Below are 17,586 nucleotides of genomic sequence, written 5' to 3'. Positions count from 1 at the left end.
GTTGTTTTGATTTGCATTTCCCTATAGACTAATGATGTTCAGCATTTCTTAAGGTGCTTCTCTGCCATCCGAAGTTCTTCAGGTGAAAATTCTTTGTTTAGAACTGTACCCCATTTTTAATAGGGATATTTGGTTCCCTGGGGTCTAACTTCTTGAGTTTTTTGTATATATTGGATATTAGCCCTCTATCAGATATAGGGTTGGTGAAGATCTTTTCCCAATTTGTTGGTTGCCAATTTTTCCTTTTTGACAGTGTCCTTTGCCTTACAGAAACTTTGTAATTTTATGAGGTGTCATTTGTCAATACTTGATCTTAGAGCATATGCTATTGGTATTCTGTTCAGGAACTTTTCCACTGTGCCCATGTCCTCAAGGGTCTTCCCCAGTTTCTTTTCTATTAGTTTCAGTGTGTCTGGTTTTATGTGTTGGTCCTTGATCCATTTGGAGTTGAGCTTAGTACAAGGAAACAAGGATGGATCAATTCAAATTCTTCTGCATGCTGACCTCCACTTGAACCAGCACCATTTGTTGAAAAGGCTATCTTATTTCCACTGGATGTTTTCTGCTCCTTTGTCAAAGATCAAGTGAAAATAGGTGTGTGGATTCATTTCTGGGTCTTCAGTTCTATTCCACTGGTCCACTTGCCTGTCACAGTGCCAATAACATGCAGTTTTTAACACTATTGCTCTGTAGTTTTGCATGAGGTCTGGGATACTGTTTCCCTCAGAAGTTCTTTTACAGTTGAGAATAGTTTTAGCTGTCCTGGGTTTTTGTTATTCCAGATGAATTTGAGAATTGCTTTTTCTAACTCTGTGAACAACTGAGTTGGGATTTTGATGGGCATTGCATCGAATCTGTAGATTGCTTTTGGCAAGATGGCCGTTTTAACTATATTAATCCTGCTAATCCATGAGCATGGAAGATTTTTCCATTTTCTGAGGTCTTCTTCAGTTTCCTTCTTCAGAGACTTGAAGTTCTTGACGTATAGATCTTTCACTTGTTTGGTTAGAGTCATACCAAGATACTGTATATTGTTTGTGGCTATTGTGAAGGCTATCATTTCCCTAAATTCTTCCTCAGCCTGCTTATCCTTTGAGTATAGGAAGGCAACTGATTTGCTTGAGTTGATTTTATAACAAGCCACTTTGCTGAAAGTGTTTATCAGCTGTAGGAGTTTTCTGGTGGAGTTTTTTTGGGTCACTTGAATACACTATCATATCATCTGCAAATAGTGATAATTTGACTTCTTCCTTTGCAGTTTGAATCCCTTTGACCTCTTTATGTTGTCTAATTGCTCTAGCTAGAACTTCAAGTACTATATTGAAAAGCAATGGAGAGAGAGGACAGCCTTGTCTAGTCCCTGATTTTAGTGTGATTGCTTCAAGTTTCTGTCCATTTAGTTTGTTGTTGACTACCAGTTTGATGTATACTGCTTTAACTATGTTTAGGTATGGGCCTTTAATTCCTGTTCTTTCCAAGACTTTTAGCATGAAAGAATGCTGAATATTGTTGAATGCTTTTTCAGCATCTAATGAAATTATCATATGTTTTTTTTTCTTTGAGTTTGTTTATGTGGTGGATTGCATTGATGGATTACCTTATATTGAACCATCCCTGCATCCCTGGGATGAAGGCTACTTGATCATGGTGGATGATCATTTGGATGCGTTCTTGGATTCACTTGGCAAGAATTTTATTTAGTACTTTTGCATCGATATTCATAAATGTAATTGGCCTGAAGTTCTCTTTCTTTCTTTGATCTTTGTGTAGCTTTGTTATCAGCTTAATTGTGGCTTCGTAGAATGAGCTGGGTTGTATTCCATCTATTTCTATTTTGTGGAATAGTTTGAAGAGTATTGGTGTTAGGTCTTCTAGGAAGGTCTGATAGAATTCTGCACTGAAGCCATCTGGTCCTGTGCTTTTTTTGGTTGGGAGACTTTCTATGACCCTTTTTATTTCTTCAGGTGTTATGGGACTGTTTAGTTCAACTATTTGATCCTGATTTAGTTTTGGTGTCGGATATCTGTCTAGGAAATTGTCCATTTCCTCCAGATTTTCAGGTTGTGTTGAGTATAGGCTTTTGTAGTAGGATCTAATGATTTTTTGAATTTCCTCAGTTTCTGTTGTTATATCTCCCTTTTCACTTCTAATTTTGTAAATCTGGATACTGTCTTTGTGCCCTTTGGTCAGTCTGGCTAAGGGTTTATCTATCTTGTTGATTTTCTCAAAGAACCAGCTCCTGGTTTTGTTGAGTCTTTGTATGATTTCCTGTATTTTATTCCTCCTGGTTGAATTAGCTTCTTTTTGCTCCAGGGCTTTCAGGTGTGTCATTAAGCTGTTAGTGTATGCTCTCTCCATTTTCTTTTTGGAGGCACACAGGGCTGATTTTTCCTCTTAGCACTACTTTCATTGTTTCCCATATATTTTTGTATGTTGTGTCTTCATTTTCATTAAATGCTAAAAAGTCTTTGATTTTTTTCTGTATTTCTTCCTTGACAAAAGTATCATTGAGTAGAATATTGTTCAGTTTCCATGTGTATATGGGCTTTCTAGGTTTTTTTGGTGTTGTTGTTGTTGATTTTTGTTTTGTTTTGTTTTGTTTTGTTTTGTTTTGTTTTTGCTATTGAAGACCACTTTTATTCCATAGTGATCTGATAGGAGGAATGGGATTATTTCGATCTTCTTGTATCTGTTGAGGTCTGTCTTGTGACCAATTATATGATCGATTTTGGAGAAGGTACCATGAGGTGCTATATGATCGATTTTGGAGAAGGTACCATGAGGTGCTGAGAAAAAGGTATATTCTCTTGCTTTACGATGAAATGTTTTATATATATATGTATGTTAAATCTAATTAGTCCAAAGCTTCAATTAGTTTCACTGTGTCCCTGTTTAGTTTCTGTTTTCCATTGAGGAGAGTGGAGTGTTGAAGTCACCCACAATTATTGTGTTAGGTGCAATGTGTGGTTTGATCTTTAGTAAAGTTTCTTTTATGAATGAGGGTGCCCTTGAATTTGGAGCATAGATGTTCAGGATTGAGAGTTCTTCTTTGTGGATTTTTCTTTTGACCAGCAAGAAGTGTCCCTCAGTGTCTCTTTTGATGACTTTATATTGAAAGTCAATTTTATATGATATTATAATTGCTACTCTAGCTTCTTTCCTGAGACCCTTTGCTTGTAAAATTGTTTTCCAGCTTTTTACTCTAAGGTAGTGTTTGTCTTTGACACTGAGGTGTGTTTCCTATATGCAGAAAAATGTAGGGTCCTGTTTAAGTATCCAGTCTGTTAGTCTATGTCTTTTTATTGGGGAATTGAGTCCATTGATGTTAAGAGATATTAAGCAATAGTGATTATAAGTTCCTGTCATTTTTTTATGTTATTTTTTATTTTGGATTGGTTATCTTCTTTTGGGTTTGATGAAAGAAGGATACTATCTTGCGTTTTTCCAGGGTGAAGTTTTCCTCCTTGTATTGGAGTTTTCCTCCTATTATCCTTTGTAGGGCTGGGTTTGTGGAAAGATATTGGGAAACTTGGTTTTGTCATGGAATATCTTGGTTTTTCCATCTATGGTGATTGAGAGTTTTGCTGGGTATAGTAGTTTTCCTGGCATTTGTGTTCTCTTAGAGTCTGCATGAGATCTGCCCAACATCTTCTAGCTTTCTTTGTCTCTGGTGAGAAGTCTGGTGTGATTCTGATAGGTCTTCCTTTATACATTGCTTGGCCGTTTTCACTTACTACCTTTAGTATTCTTTCTTTGTTTAGTAAATTTGGGGTTTTGATTATTATGTGACAGGAGGTATTTCTGTTCTGGTCCAGTCTGTTTGGAGTTCTGTAGGCTTCTTGCATATTCATGGGCATCTCTCTCTTTAGGTTAGGGAAGTTTTCTTCCATAATTTTATTTGCTGGCCCTTTAAGTTGTAAATCTTCTTTCTCATCTATGCCTATAATACTTAGGTTTGGTCTTCTCATTGTGTCCTGGATTTCCTGGACATTTTGGGTTACAAGCTTTTTGCATTTTGCATTTTCTTTGACTGTTGAGTCAATAGTTTCTATAGTATCTTCGGCATCTGAGATTCTTTCTTCTATCTCTTGTATTCTATTGTTGATATTTGCATCTATGGCCCCTTATTTCTTCCCAAGGTTTTCTATCTACAAAGTTCTCTCCCTTTGCGATTTCTTAGTTGCTTCCACTTCTGTTTTTAGATCCAGGATGGTTTTGCTCAGCTCTTTCACTTGCTTGTTTTTGTTTTCCTGTAATTCTTTAAGAGATTTTTGTGTTTCCTCTTTCATGACCTCAGCCTGCTGACCAAACTTCTGTATTTCTTTAAGTGATTTTTGTGTTTCCTCCTTATTGGCTTCTATCTTTTGACCCATATTCTCCTGAATTTCTTTTAATGATTTTTGTGTTTCCCTTGTAAGGGCTTCTAACTTTTGATCCATTTTCTCCTGAATTTCTTTAAGAGATTTATTTATGTCCTTCATGTGTTCCTGTAACAGCATCATGACCAGTGATTTTAAATCCAAATCTTGTTTTTCTGGTGTGTTGGCGTATCCAGGACACCCTGTTTATGGAGAGTTGGTTTCAGATGCTGCCATATTTCCTTGATTGCTGTTAGTAATGTTCCTATGTTTCCCTTTTGCCATCTAGTTCTCACTGGTGTTAGTTGGTCTTGTCAATGCCTGACTCACCAGTGCAAGCTGCCTCCTCCCAGCAGGCATCTGGGTGCATAGTTGGCCTCCTGCACTACCTGGAGACAGGGCACTGTGGCTAAGGCTGTTACGGATCCAGAGGTGGAGAGAGGAAGGCTCCCACCAGAGGCCTCCAGACTGGATCCTTTGCTCTGCAGGGCCGTACCCACTAGTGCAAGTTGCCTTCTCCTAGCTGGCCCCTGGGTATACAGCTGGCTTCCTGCACCGCTTGGCAATGGGGCGCTGTGGCCGAAGCTACATTTCACTTACTCTTGAAATTAATTTATATTGCCCTGAAATTTTTAAAACTAAAAGAACAAAAAGAGCTTTTCTTCATTTCAAATGCCTCGTCGTTTTACTGAGAAAAGTTATCAACTACTATCTTGTTTAGATACTTAACTAAAACTCTGTTACACATGAAAAAATTAATTTAAAAATACTTCTCTCTTCTTTCCATGTTTGCTATTTTGCTGAACTGTGTAAGCATACTGTACTCAAATGTGTTCCTTCTCTTTAACTAACAAAGAGTAAGTGAACTACATAAAGTAATTTAATGTCTTTGGAAAAATGATGCCATTTCCCAAATATGTAGAGTGGAAAAATAAGAACTGATCAATTTTATTTCTCAATAAGATGTTGCCAATGCTTTTTAAAAGTTTAATGGATATGTTTCCTTTTTTGTATTAACAGGCCACTAGTCATCAATTGTTTCTCTTTCCTCTGTGGTTTATAAGCTGTGGTGATATAGCCTCTGTTGTTAAGATTACAAAAAATGGATATTATTGTGTACATAGAGTGGGAATATCGCTTTTTTCAATATTAATTTTTGCCATGTGGCTATCGTTCTTGAAGTAATGTATTTAAAAGTTCCTTCCCCACTATTCATCTCAACGAGGCCACCAAATATTAAACTTTCTGCCTCAAAAAATAAGATAAACAAGATGTCTTTTTATTGTAAAATATTCAGCATTTGATAATTCACTGTAGCACTGAAAATTTGAGTACTGCAGAAGATTAATGCTATAATAGTCTTTCTGTATACTACAGCCATCTTTCTTTGGCTAAAGGGTAATGGTGATGTTCTGAAAGAGGGAAATCTCACGAAGATCTCTAGAAAGATAGACTTAAAAGAAACCTTGTGAATTTCAAATTCTAATATGAATATTTATCAACGTGAATCCTGTCTTTAAAACTCAGCTCAGTGAACTATAGTAAATTAATTAAGCGCATATAGATCCCTAATTTTTCAAATTTCTGGGCTTAAATAGCTCAATTTCAAAGCAGAACATGCTGTTTTAATCCTTCTATAATTTATTCAATAGAATTTTAATGTAATCTTAAAATATGACATGTTCTATATGATAAGCTAAGTATTCATTCTTAAATAAATGTTTTCTTCATAACTTTCAAGAGCTTAAAGTCAACTGGCAAAGAAACAATAAAAGTTGAAGCCAAATTCATGCAATTATATATGCTGAAACTATCTTAAAATAAAAAGTAGAGTGTTTTGAGAAATAGTTATAATAATCATCATGGTATATATTGTACATTGCTTTGAAGATATCCTAGGGATAGGAGTTAGTACTGCTATAAGAATAAACAGGTAGATTGATGGAATGTATACTGTCCAAACACAAATGTTCTGTCAGTAATAGAGATATATGAACATAAAAGAGAGACAAAAATCAAATGGAATAGGTCTCATGTACACATCACTTTGATTGATGCTTTAATCATTGTACTGAATGAGAAAAATCTTTGATGAATGATATTTTTAAAATATAGTCCACTTAAAAGGTAAGTCTATTTTGTTAATTATGAAAACTCAGGCTACTCTCTTTAACATTTTATAGTTATGACATGACTAGGAAAGGAATGTAAGATAACCTTGAAATACTTCCTGTGTAAGGATTGTGGGACATTTATTAACAAAAGCTACCAGGAATGTCCTTCATCTTCCTGACCCTTCTATAATTTGCTTGAGATACATGCTTTTGTTCTTCCTGCCATACTGAAAGAATATTCCTTTTGGATGATGATGTTTCAATTTGAACCATACATTCAATATATTGTGATATTTTTTTCCAAAAACTTCATTCATCTGATTCTTATGACAGTGTCACTTTCACACTACTTGTTTAACCCCTCCCAAATATCAAGAAATCTTCACTTAAGTGATTTAACATCTTCAAAACTATTTTCCATCTTCCCTGAACTTGTCCCACTATTATCCCTATCATTACAGAAAGTGTTCTCATCCTTTTCATGTCTATTATATCTCTACTTTCTGTGGTGATTTCATTGCAGGTTTTGCAGCAGGTGGGGCAGGGCAATTAGACTGAGGTAAGAAAGAAACTCTGTGAATCCCAGCAATTAACCAGTGCTGGACCAGAACTTCCAGAGTCTGGCCTAGATCATTTTATTTAGCAGTATTTAAGCACATCATGATTTTGAATAATGAAATCAGATACCAGTTATATGGTCTGGTTTTGTGTGTCAATTTGACATAAGCTGGAGTTATCACAGAGAAAGAAGCCTCCCTTGAGGAAATGCCTCCATGAGAACCAGCTCTAAATTATTTTGTCAATTGGTGATCAAGGAGGAGTGCCCAGCCCACTGTGGGTGGTGCCATCACTGGTCTGGTAATCCTGGATTCTATGAGAATTCAAGATGAGCAAGAGAGGGAAAGCAATCCAGTAAGCAGCACCCCTTCATGGCCTCTGCACCAGCTCCTGCCTTCAAATTCCTGCCCTGTGAAGAAGCTCTTTCATCCCAAACTTGCTTCTTGATTATGATTTTTTTTGTGCAAGAATACAAACCCTGACTCAGATGGCAATTGACTCAGTTCCAAGTGCACAACAATTTAAGACATATTTACATTTGGATTCATTACAAAGTAAATCTGCCTTATTTCACAAGAAAGGACCCTGTTGACTTTGAGAAAGTACCCACAATTTATAGTGTAGGGAGATTGACTGCCGTAAGCATAATGTCTGTGGGTGTCAGAATTGGCCTGGCCTTATGATAACATAGAAGTCACTTAGACTGAAATAAAGTAGAAATGATATCTCTCATAAAAATGGGTTTTATGGCCAAGAATAAAAGCTCAAAATTTAGGGCAAAATAGTCTTGGATAAGTAAGAACAAATTCTGGGAGATATGGGCAAACCCTGTCTCATCAAACAGCAAAAAATCACCAGGTTGTAAACCTACATCATTCTTGTTACTCTAGGAAGAACAGCTACACATCTCATTCTGTTGAAATGGTGAGCTGTGTTTAATGTTCCTGTCTTCTCTGGTGCTTTTCTGTGTGCACAAGGCCTTTTTTGCTCTCCACAAATTTCTTTAGGAAATAATGTGAATTCTCCACTTTTGCTTTATCACTTTTCATTTCCCAACTTGGAATGTAGTTCCTTCTTTAATCCCTTACTCAAGAAATATTATTACCACCACCTAAAACTTCTGGTTTATTATACTTGAAACTATCTAGAAGTTACATTACCACTAAAAGTTCATGTAGTGATACTCACCTCTATTTCTCTGTGAGTCCTTAACTCTTTGATTTCTACATTTACTTCTTTTATATTTTTTTCTGCTATAGTACCATCATTTGTGATATCTAGAAATTCCTTCACAAAATTTTCAAGTATATGTATAATATAGTATTTTGTGGGTGATTCTAACATTTATATTTTCCCATTTATAAAAAATATGTTTGTTATTAGAGTTTTGGTTACTACATATTTCAATCTAGAGACAAGTTTGCTTCCATTTATTAATTTATTAATATCTTTATAATATTTTGAATTCGGGTAAACAATTGGTAAGTAGAATCGAAGGCAAACAAATAAATAATTTATTGCTCTAAGGTTGAAGAGTTTGGAAAATTAAGCTAAAATAACAATAACTCTTTCACTACTGCACTACTGTATGTATAGATTATCCTAAGTATGGTGGATTCAAATAAAGAACCCTGAGAACTCTCTAGTATATTTTTTTCATTCTTTTAATAATGTGTGTCTTATATTTAGTTAACTTCTTACCTCTTGAAATACAGAGGTAGAAATGTAAAATAACTTTAATTTTGTGAAAAGTAATTGAAGTATGAAATTATTCTCTCATAAAAATGGGTTTTATGGCCAAGAATAAAAGCTCAAAATTTAGGGCAAAATAGTCTTGGATAAGTAAGAACAAATTCTGGGAGATATGGGCAAACCCTGTCTCATCAAACAGCAAGAATCTCACTATGGAAATCAGCAAGAATCTCAAAGCGTTGAAAATAATTTACTACTTTATTCAGGTATACCACTCTTTGGGTATTCATACAAAGGACTACAGAGATTATTGCTCATTCATGTTTATTGATGCCATATGCACAATACCCAGGAAGTGGGTACATCATAAATGTCCATCCAATGATGAATAGCTGTGTTCTTTTAAAACATGGATTATTATTCACCTACTAAGCAAAGATAAATTATGATATTCTCAATAAATGGATGGAAATGGATATAATTATTCTGAGTTCAGTTAAATAAAACTGAAAAAGACAAATATCTTTTGTTTGCATTCATTTGTAGTTGTTAGTTTTAAACCTTCAGATAAGTGTGTTTCATTTAGAATACTAATACATGTCAGAAAATTATAAAGGGACCAAGAAAAGGCCATAATTTTACGGAAGATGAAAAAAAAAAGTTGTACATGTGTACACTTTGGTGGTTTAGACCCTGGGAGCTCTAGGGGTACAAGTTGGTTCATATTATTGTTCCTCCTATGGGGATTCAAACCCCTTCAGCTCATTGGGTCCTTTCTCTAACTCCTCCATTGGGAATCCTGTGCTCAGTTCAATGGTTGCCTGAAAACATCCACTTCTGTATTTGTCAGGTGCTGGCAAAGCCCCTCAGGAGAAAGATATATCAGGCTCCTGTCAGCAAGCACTTGTGGGCATCCACAAAAGTATCTAGGTTTGGTAATTGTATATGGAATGGATCCCCAGGTGAGGCACTCTATGGATGGTCTTTCCTTCACTCTTTGATCTATATTTTGTCTCTATATCTCCTCCGATGAGTATTTTCTTCCCCCATCTAAGAAGGACCATAATATCCAACTACCTTCTTCTTGAACTTTATTTTGTCTGTGAATTATATCTTGGGTAGGACAAGCATCTGGGCTAATATCCTCTTATCAGTGAGTGCATACCATGTGTGCTCTTTTGTAATGTGGTTACCTCACTCAGGATGATATTTTCTAGTTCCATTAATTTTCCTAAGAATTTAATGAAGTCATTATTTTTAATAGCTGAGCAGTACTTCATTGTGTAAATATACCACATTCCTGTATTCACTCATCTGTTAAGGGACATCTAGGTTCCTTCCAGCTCCTGGCTATTATAAATAAGCCTGCTATGAACATAATGGAGCATGTGTCCTTCTTAGGTGTTGGAATATCTTTTTGGTATATGCCCAGGAGTGCTATAGCAGGGTCCCCCAATAGCAATATGTCCAATTTTCTAAGGAATGACACAACTGATTTCCAGAGTACAGTCCCACCAGCTTGCAATCCCACCAATAATAGAGTGTTCCTCGTTCTCTACATCCTGGCTAGCACCTGCTCTCACCTGAGTTTTTCATGTTAGCCATTCTGACTGATGAAAGATGCAATCTCAGGGTTGTTTTGATTTGCATTTTCCTGATGACTAAGGATGTTGACTATTTGTTTAAGTGCTTCTCAACCATTTGACATTCCTCAGTTGAGAATTCTTTGTTTAGCTGTGCACCCCATTTTTAATAGGATTATTTGACTTTCTGGAGCCTAATTTCTTGAGTTCTTTGTATATATTGGCTATTATCCTTCTATCAGAAGGAGGTTTGGTAAAGATCTTTTCCCAATTTGTTGGTTACAGTGTCCTTTGCCTTACATAACCTTTGCAATTTTATGAAGTCCCATTTGCCAATTCTTGATCTTAGAGCATAAACTATTGGTGTTCTATTTGGGAAATTTTCCCCTGTGCCCATGTGCATGAGGTTCTTCCCCACTTTCTTTTCTATTGGTTACTGTGTACCTGGTTTTATGTAGAGGTTCTTGATCCACTTGGACTTGAGCTTTGTACAAAGAGATAAGAATGCATTTATTTGCATTCTTCTGCATGCAAACCACCAGTTGAATGAGCACCATTTATTGAAAAGGCTATCTTTTATCCACTGAATGGTTTTAATTCCTTTGTAAAAAATCAGGCTACCATAGGTGTGTGGGTTAATTGATTGGTCTTCAATTCTACTCCATTGAACTACCTACCTATCAGTGTACTAATACCATGCAGTTTTTTATCACTATTGTTCTGTAATACAACTTGAGGTCCAGGATGCTGATTTCTCCCAGAAGTTCTTTTATTATTGAGAAAAGCTTTCACTATCCTGGCTCTTTTGTTATTCCAGATTAATTTGAGAATTTTTCTTTCCAACACTATGAAGAATTGAGGTGTAAATTAGATGGGGATTGCATTGAATATATAGATTGCTTTAGGCAAGATGGCTATTTTTACTATATTAACCCTTAAAATCCATGACTATGGGAGATCTTTCCATATTCTGAGATCTTCAACTTCTTTCTTCAGAGACTTGAAGTTCTTGTTATACAGATCATTAACACACCAAGGTATTTTACATTATTTGTGACTATTGGAGATGTTTCTCTAATTTCTTTCTCAGACTTTTTATCCTTTTATTACAGGAAGGCCACCGATGTGAGTTAATTTTATATCCAGTCACTTTGCTGAAGTTGTTTCTCAGGTTTAGGGGTTCTCTGGTGGAATATTTGGGGTCATTTAAGTATACTATCATATAATCTGAAAATAATGATATTTTGACTTCTTCCTTTCCAATTTGCATCCCTTAGACTTCTTTCTGTTGTCTAATTTCTCTGGCTAGGACTTCGAGAACTATAATGAATAGGTAGGGAGAATGCAGTCAGCCTTGTCTAGTCCCTGATCTTAATGGGATTGCTTCAAGCTTCTCTCCATTTAGTTTGATGTTGGCTACTATTTTGCTGTATATTGCTGTTACTATGTTTAGGCATGGGACTTGAATTCCTGATGTTTTCAGACTTTTATCATGAAGGTGTGTTGGATTTGTCAAATGTTGTCTCAGGATCTAATGAAATGATCGTGTGTGTGTGTGTGTGTGTGTGTGTGTGGTTTTCTTTGTTTATGTAGTAGATTATGTTGATGGATTTCCTTATATTGAACCATCCCTGCATCCTTGGGATGAAGCCTACTTGATCATGATGGATGATCATTTTGATATGTTTTTGGATTCAGTTTGTGAGAATTTTATTGAGTATTTTTGCATCAATATCTGTGAGAGAAATTGCTTGAAGTTTTCCTTCTTTTCAGTCTCTTTGTTTGGTTTAGGTATCAGAGTAATTGTGGCTTCATAGAACGAATTGGGTAGTGTTCCTTCTGTTTCTTTTTTGTGGAATAGTTTGGAGAGTATTGGTATTAGGTCTTCATTGAAGTTCTGATATAACTCAGCACTGAACCCATCTGGTACTGGGATTTTCTTGTTTGGGAGACTATTGATGAGTGCTTCTATTTCATTAGAAGTTATGGGACTGTTTAGATAATTTATCTTATCCTGATTTAACTTTGGTACCTGGTATCTGTCTAGGAAAATTTCCATTTCATCCAGATTTTTGGTTTTGTGGAGTAAAGGCTAGTAGGAACTAATGATATTTTTGGATTTCCTTGGTATCTATTGTTATGTCTCACTTTTCTGTTTTTCTTGACTTGGATACTGTCTCTGTGCCACCTGGCTAGTCTGGGTAAGAGTATATCTATCTCATTGATTTTCTCAAAGAACCAGCTCATAGATTGACTGAGTCTTTATATAGTTTTGTTGTTGTTGTTATTTATTTGTTTCTAATTGGTTGATTCAGGCCTGAGTTTTATTATTTCCTGTTGTTTACTCATCTTGGGTGTATTAGCTTCTTTTTGTTCCAGGTCTTTCAGGTGTGTCATTAAGCTGGTAGTGTACACACTCTCCAGTTTCTTTTTGGAGACACTCAGAGCTATGAGTTTTCTTCTTAGCACTGCTTTTATTGTGTCCTATAGGTTTGCTTATGTTGTACATTCATTTTCATTAAATTCCAAAATGCCTTTAATTTCTTTTTTTTTTTTATTTCTTTACTCAAGTGATCATTGAGTAAAGTGTTGTTCAGTTTCCGTGTATATGTAGACTTTCTGTTGTTTTTTTGTTGCTATTGAAGGCCAGACTTAAAATGTAGTGATCTGATAGGAGGCATGGGATTATTTCAATCTTCTTATATCTGTTGAGGTCTGTTTTGTGACTGATTATCTGTTCAATTTTGGAGAAGGTACCATGAGGTGCTGAGAAGAAGGTATATTTTTTTGATTTAGGATGAAATGTTCAATAGATATCTGTTAAATCCATTTGGTCCATACCTTCTGTTAGTTTCACTAGGTCTCTGTTTATTTTGTGCTTCCCTGATCTGTCCATTTGTAAGAGTGGGGTATTGAAGTCCCCAACAAATATTGTGTGAAGTACAATGTGTCCTTTGATCTTTAGTAAAGTTTCTTTTATGATGGTAGGTGCCCTTACATTTGGACAATAGATGTTCAGAATTGAGAGTTCGTCTTGGTAGATTTTTCCTTTGATGGGTATGAAGTGTCCTTCTTTATCTTTTTTGATGACTTTTGGTTGAAAGCTTATTTTATCTGATATTAGAATAGCTACGCCAACTGGTTTTTCAGGACCATTTGCTTGGAATTTTTTTTTCAGCACTTTACTCTGAGGTATTTGTCTTTGATACTGAGGTGTGTTTCCTGTATGCAGCAAGATGCTGGGTCCTGTTTATGTATCCTATCTGTTAGTCTATGTCATTTTATTGGGAAATTAAGTCCATTGATGTTAAGAGATATTAACAAATAGTGATTGTTGTTTCCTGTCATTTTTTATATCATTTTTATGTTTGTGTGGTTATCATCTTTTGGGTTTGTTGAAATAATATTGCTTTCTTAATTTTTCAAGTGTGTAGTTTCCCCCTTGTGTTGGCCTTTTCCATATATTATCCTTAGTAGGACTTGATTTGTTGAAAGACATTGTATAAATTTGGATATGTCATGGAATACCTTGGTTTCTCCATTTATGGTAATTGAGAGTTTTGCAGGGTATAGTAGTCTACACCAGCATTTTTCTCCTCTTATGTTCTGTATGACATCTGCCCAAGATCTTATAGCTTTCATATTCTCTGGTGAAAAGTCGGGTGTAATTCTGATAGTTCTGCCTTTATATGTTACTTGACATTTTTCCCTTACTGCTTTTAATATTCTTTCTTTTTTAGTACATTTCATGTTTTGATTGTTTTGTGTTGGGAGTAATTTCTTTTATGGTCCAATCTACTGGAGTTCTGTAGATTTCTTGTATGTTCATGGGCATCTCTTTCTTTATGTTAGAGAAGTTTTCTTCTATAATTTTGTTGAATATATTTATTAGCCCTTAAAACTGGAACTCTTCACTCTCTTCTATACCTATTAACCTTAGGTTTGGACTTCTCATTGTGTTCTGGATTTCCTGGATGTATTTGGTTAGGAGCTTTTTGCATTTTGCATTTTCTTTGACTGTTGTGTCAATGTTTTCTATGGTATCTTCTGCACCTGAGATTCTTTCTTCTATCTCTTTTATTCTGTTGGGGTTTCTTGCATCTATGACTCCTGATCTCTTTTGTAGTTTTTCCCCTCCACTGTTGGCTCCCTTTGTGACTTATTTATTGTTTCTATTTCCAGTTTTAAATCCTGGATGGTTTTGTTCACTTCTTTCACCTGTTTGATTGTGTTTTCCTGTAATTCTATAAAGGATTTTTGTGTTTCCTCTTTAAGGTCTTCTACCTGTTTACCTATGATCTCCTGTATTTCTTTAAGGGAGTTATTTATGTTCTTCTTAAAGTCCTCTATCATCACCATGAGGTGTGATTTTAAATTAGTCTTGATTTTTGTTGTGTTGGGGTAACCAGGGCTTGCTGTGGTGGGAGAAGTGTGTTCTGATGATGCCAATAGATGCCAATAGAATAGTTTCTCTTGCTTGTGTTCTTGCACTTGCATTTTGCCATTTGGTTATCTCTGGTGTTAGCCAGTCTTCCTGTCTTTGACTGTGGTTTGTCTGTCCTGCAAGCGTCTGTGTCAGTACTTCTGGGAGACAAGTTCTTTCTGGGAGGTATTTAGATATGGAGAGCTCTGGTACAGGGTAGGCTCTGTGCTTGCAGGTGTGTAGGCACTCCTGGGAGACCAGCTATCTCCTGGTAGTATTTACATATGTAGCTCTGTGACCCAGAATCAGCTCTGGGTGCAGATGGAAATTGGGAGCCTCCTGTTCCAAGCAACCCCTTAGTTCCTGTGTCCTGATGGTTCCAGGCAGGTTCCTCTGAGCAGCAGTGGTGCTTCTCCCTTTACTTATAGGCTTGTTTGTATTCCTGGGTGGTTAGCTATGTCTCTGTACCACCTAGGTATGGAACCCTACAGCAGAGGACTGTCTCTAGTTGCAGACAGAAACTGGGAGGCTTGATCTGCAGTCTTATTTAGTCACATTCACAGCTCTGAAAAGAAGACCCTCAAAGATGAAAATTGTGAAAAAAACTTTAAAATGATTCATTTCTTATGAACACATGACTTTGTGTATCATGGAAATTACGATTTCTTCATAAGAAAAGTTATATTTGCTTTGGATTCATTTTATAATTTGATTTTATTTTTTAAATAAGGACTGTGTATATAGTACACATGAGACTGGAGTTCAATGGTTCTCTCCATTAGCTTTTAACCTTAACTTCTCTAATATCACAGGTTGGTCCCACCTATATTTTTATCTTCACTCACTCTAATATGAGGTCCTGGACATAATGAAAATGAATAAATGAGTCTTACATGCAAAAATATATAACCATCATCAATTTTAAGAAGCTGAATTTGTAAAATTAATACCTAATTCTTGTGATTCTTACAAGTAAATTTTGGTGAAGTTCTGCTATGAACTTGCAGAAGTTTTAAATATTTTATCAACTATGAATTCAGCACTCACAGATAATTATCTAATATTTTTTATGTTTGAATATTGCACCAAATATTTAGAAAAGGCATGTAAAAACATAAGTAAAGCAGACTTACCTTAATTCTTGCCATGTGATCAAATTTCAATGTTATCATCACAGCCAGTTATATTTGCATTTAATTAACACCTTATAATTTTAAACATTTATTTCATAGTTGACCTATGCTAAAAAATGTTGTTGAATATTCTTGATAAATGAAGCACTACAACTTTCAAAATTAGGAAACATTCAAAATTAGGGATAATCTAGTAGCTTTTTATTTAAACCTCAGAAATTATAGTGTTGTGTGATGTAGTTCAGCAACATTTCATTAGTGTGGTGTTTTGTCATTTTCTGCTGTAAGGACTTACTTAAAAAAAACTTTATTCATTTCCCATCTCCCTCACTGGCCCTCTCCTAGTCACCCCTCTCACAATCCTTCCCCCTTCCCCTTACCCCTGTCCCTCTCTTATGAGGGTATGAGCCACCCCCCTATCCTCCCAGACACATCAAGTCTGAGAGGCTAGGCACATCCTCTCTCACTGAGGCTAGACAAGGCATATAACAGCTTTTGGGTTATTACCCACAGCAGTTGTTAGGGATCTACATGAAGACCAAGCTGTACATCTGCTACACATGTGCAGGCTAGTGTAGGCCCAGCCCTTGATCTTCTTTGGTTGGTGGTTCAAACTTTGAGAGCCCCAAGGGTCCAGGTTAGTTGACTCTGTTGGTCTTCCTGTGCAGTTCCTATAGCCTTTGGTGCCTACAATACTTCCCCAGGAAGGCACAATTGAGGATGCTTAGCTGTCTCTTAGAATAGTCATAAGAGGAAGAGGGAGGAAGAGAAATACATGGGAGACGGAAGGCAAAGAGAAATGGAGTAATGAGACAGTACAAGATCAGGAGTGTGAGGGATAGGAGGTCCCTTGGACATTCTCATAGTCAGATGGCCATGAGAATAAATGGAAATTGTAATCTGGCAGGGATGGGTGTAGTAAGCAATATTAAAGCAAATCCTGCTCTGGTCTATTTTTTCTGCTGTAAAATCATTAATGTTCCTGGAAGAAAGATACACACACACACACACACACACACACACACACACACACACACAGCCTTTATATTTTAATATCCCTTAAGCAGGATAATAGCTTGACAACATTTTACCCTCAATGTTCTAATAAATCTACCTCCCTATCCATAACTTCTTATTACTTATTGTGCTTCATCTGGGCTGCTCTTAGCCTCAAATGGCCAGTCTACTACATGGCCATGTTTTAACATCTGAGATAAACCTTGGGAGTTCTTTCTCTTCTCCTTCATGTTCTTCTATTCCCTGGAGGCTTTCTTTCCTTATCAACCCATAAACTCGTTAAGACCTCAACCTCACATATATCTCCTCTGTCCAGCTATTTTCTGTCAGCATCTAGCATCCTTATTCACCAATACAAAGTAACTTGGGGGCAAGGTCCCAGATCTTGGGGTCCTGCACTTAATATTACAGCAGACAGTAATAATTAAACCCTCAACAATTCCCCCTTTCAGTCCAATAAATGGCTATTTTCTCTCAGATATAAACTGAATGCAATTATAACAATTATGCAAATTATAGAATATATGATATACACTTATAAAATCCAGTATATTATATTTGGTAATTTAAAGAAATTATCTTATCATCTATCCTAACTTAATTTAGTATCCTGAACCTAAATCATGCTTTATTTCAACTTGTATTGCCATCTGAAAACCATCCTTTAAAATCTAGAACACCTTCTTTAATGCTGAACATGTTAAGTTC

Source organism: Apodemus sylvaticus, chromosome X (assembly GCF_947179515.1).
Source record: "Apodemus sylvaticus chromosome X, mApoSyl1.1, whole genome shotgun sequence".
Taxonomy (NCBI): Eukaryota; Metazoa; Chordata; class Mammalia; order Rodentia; family Muridae; genus Apodemus; species Apodemus sylvaticus.
The sequence above is the reverse complement of the archived record's forward strand: the minus strand, read 5'-3'. Positions refer to the sequence as shown.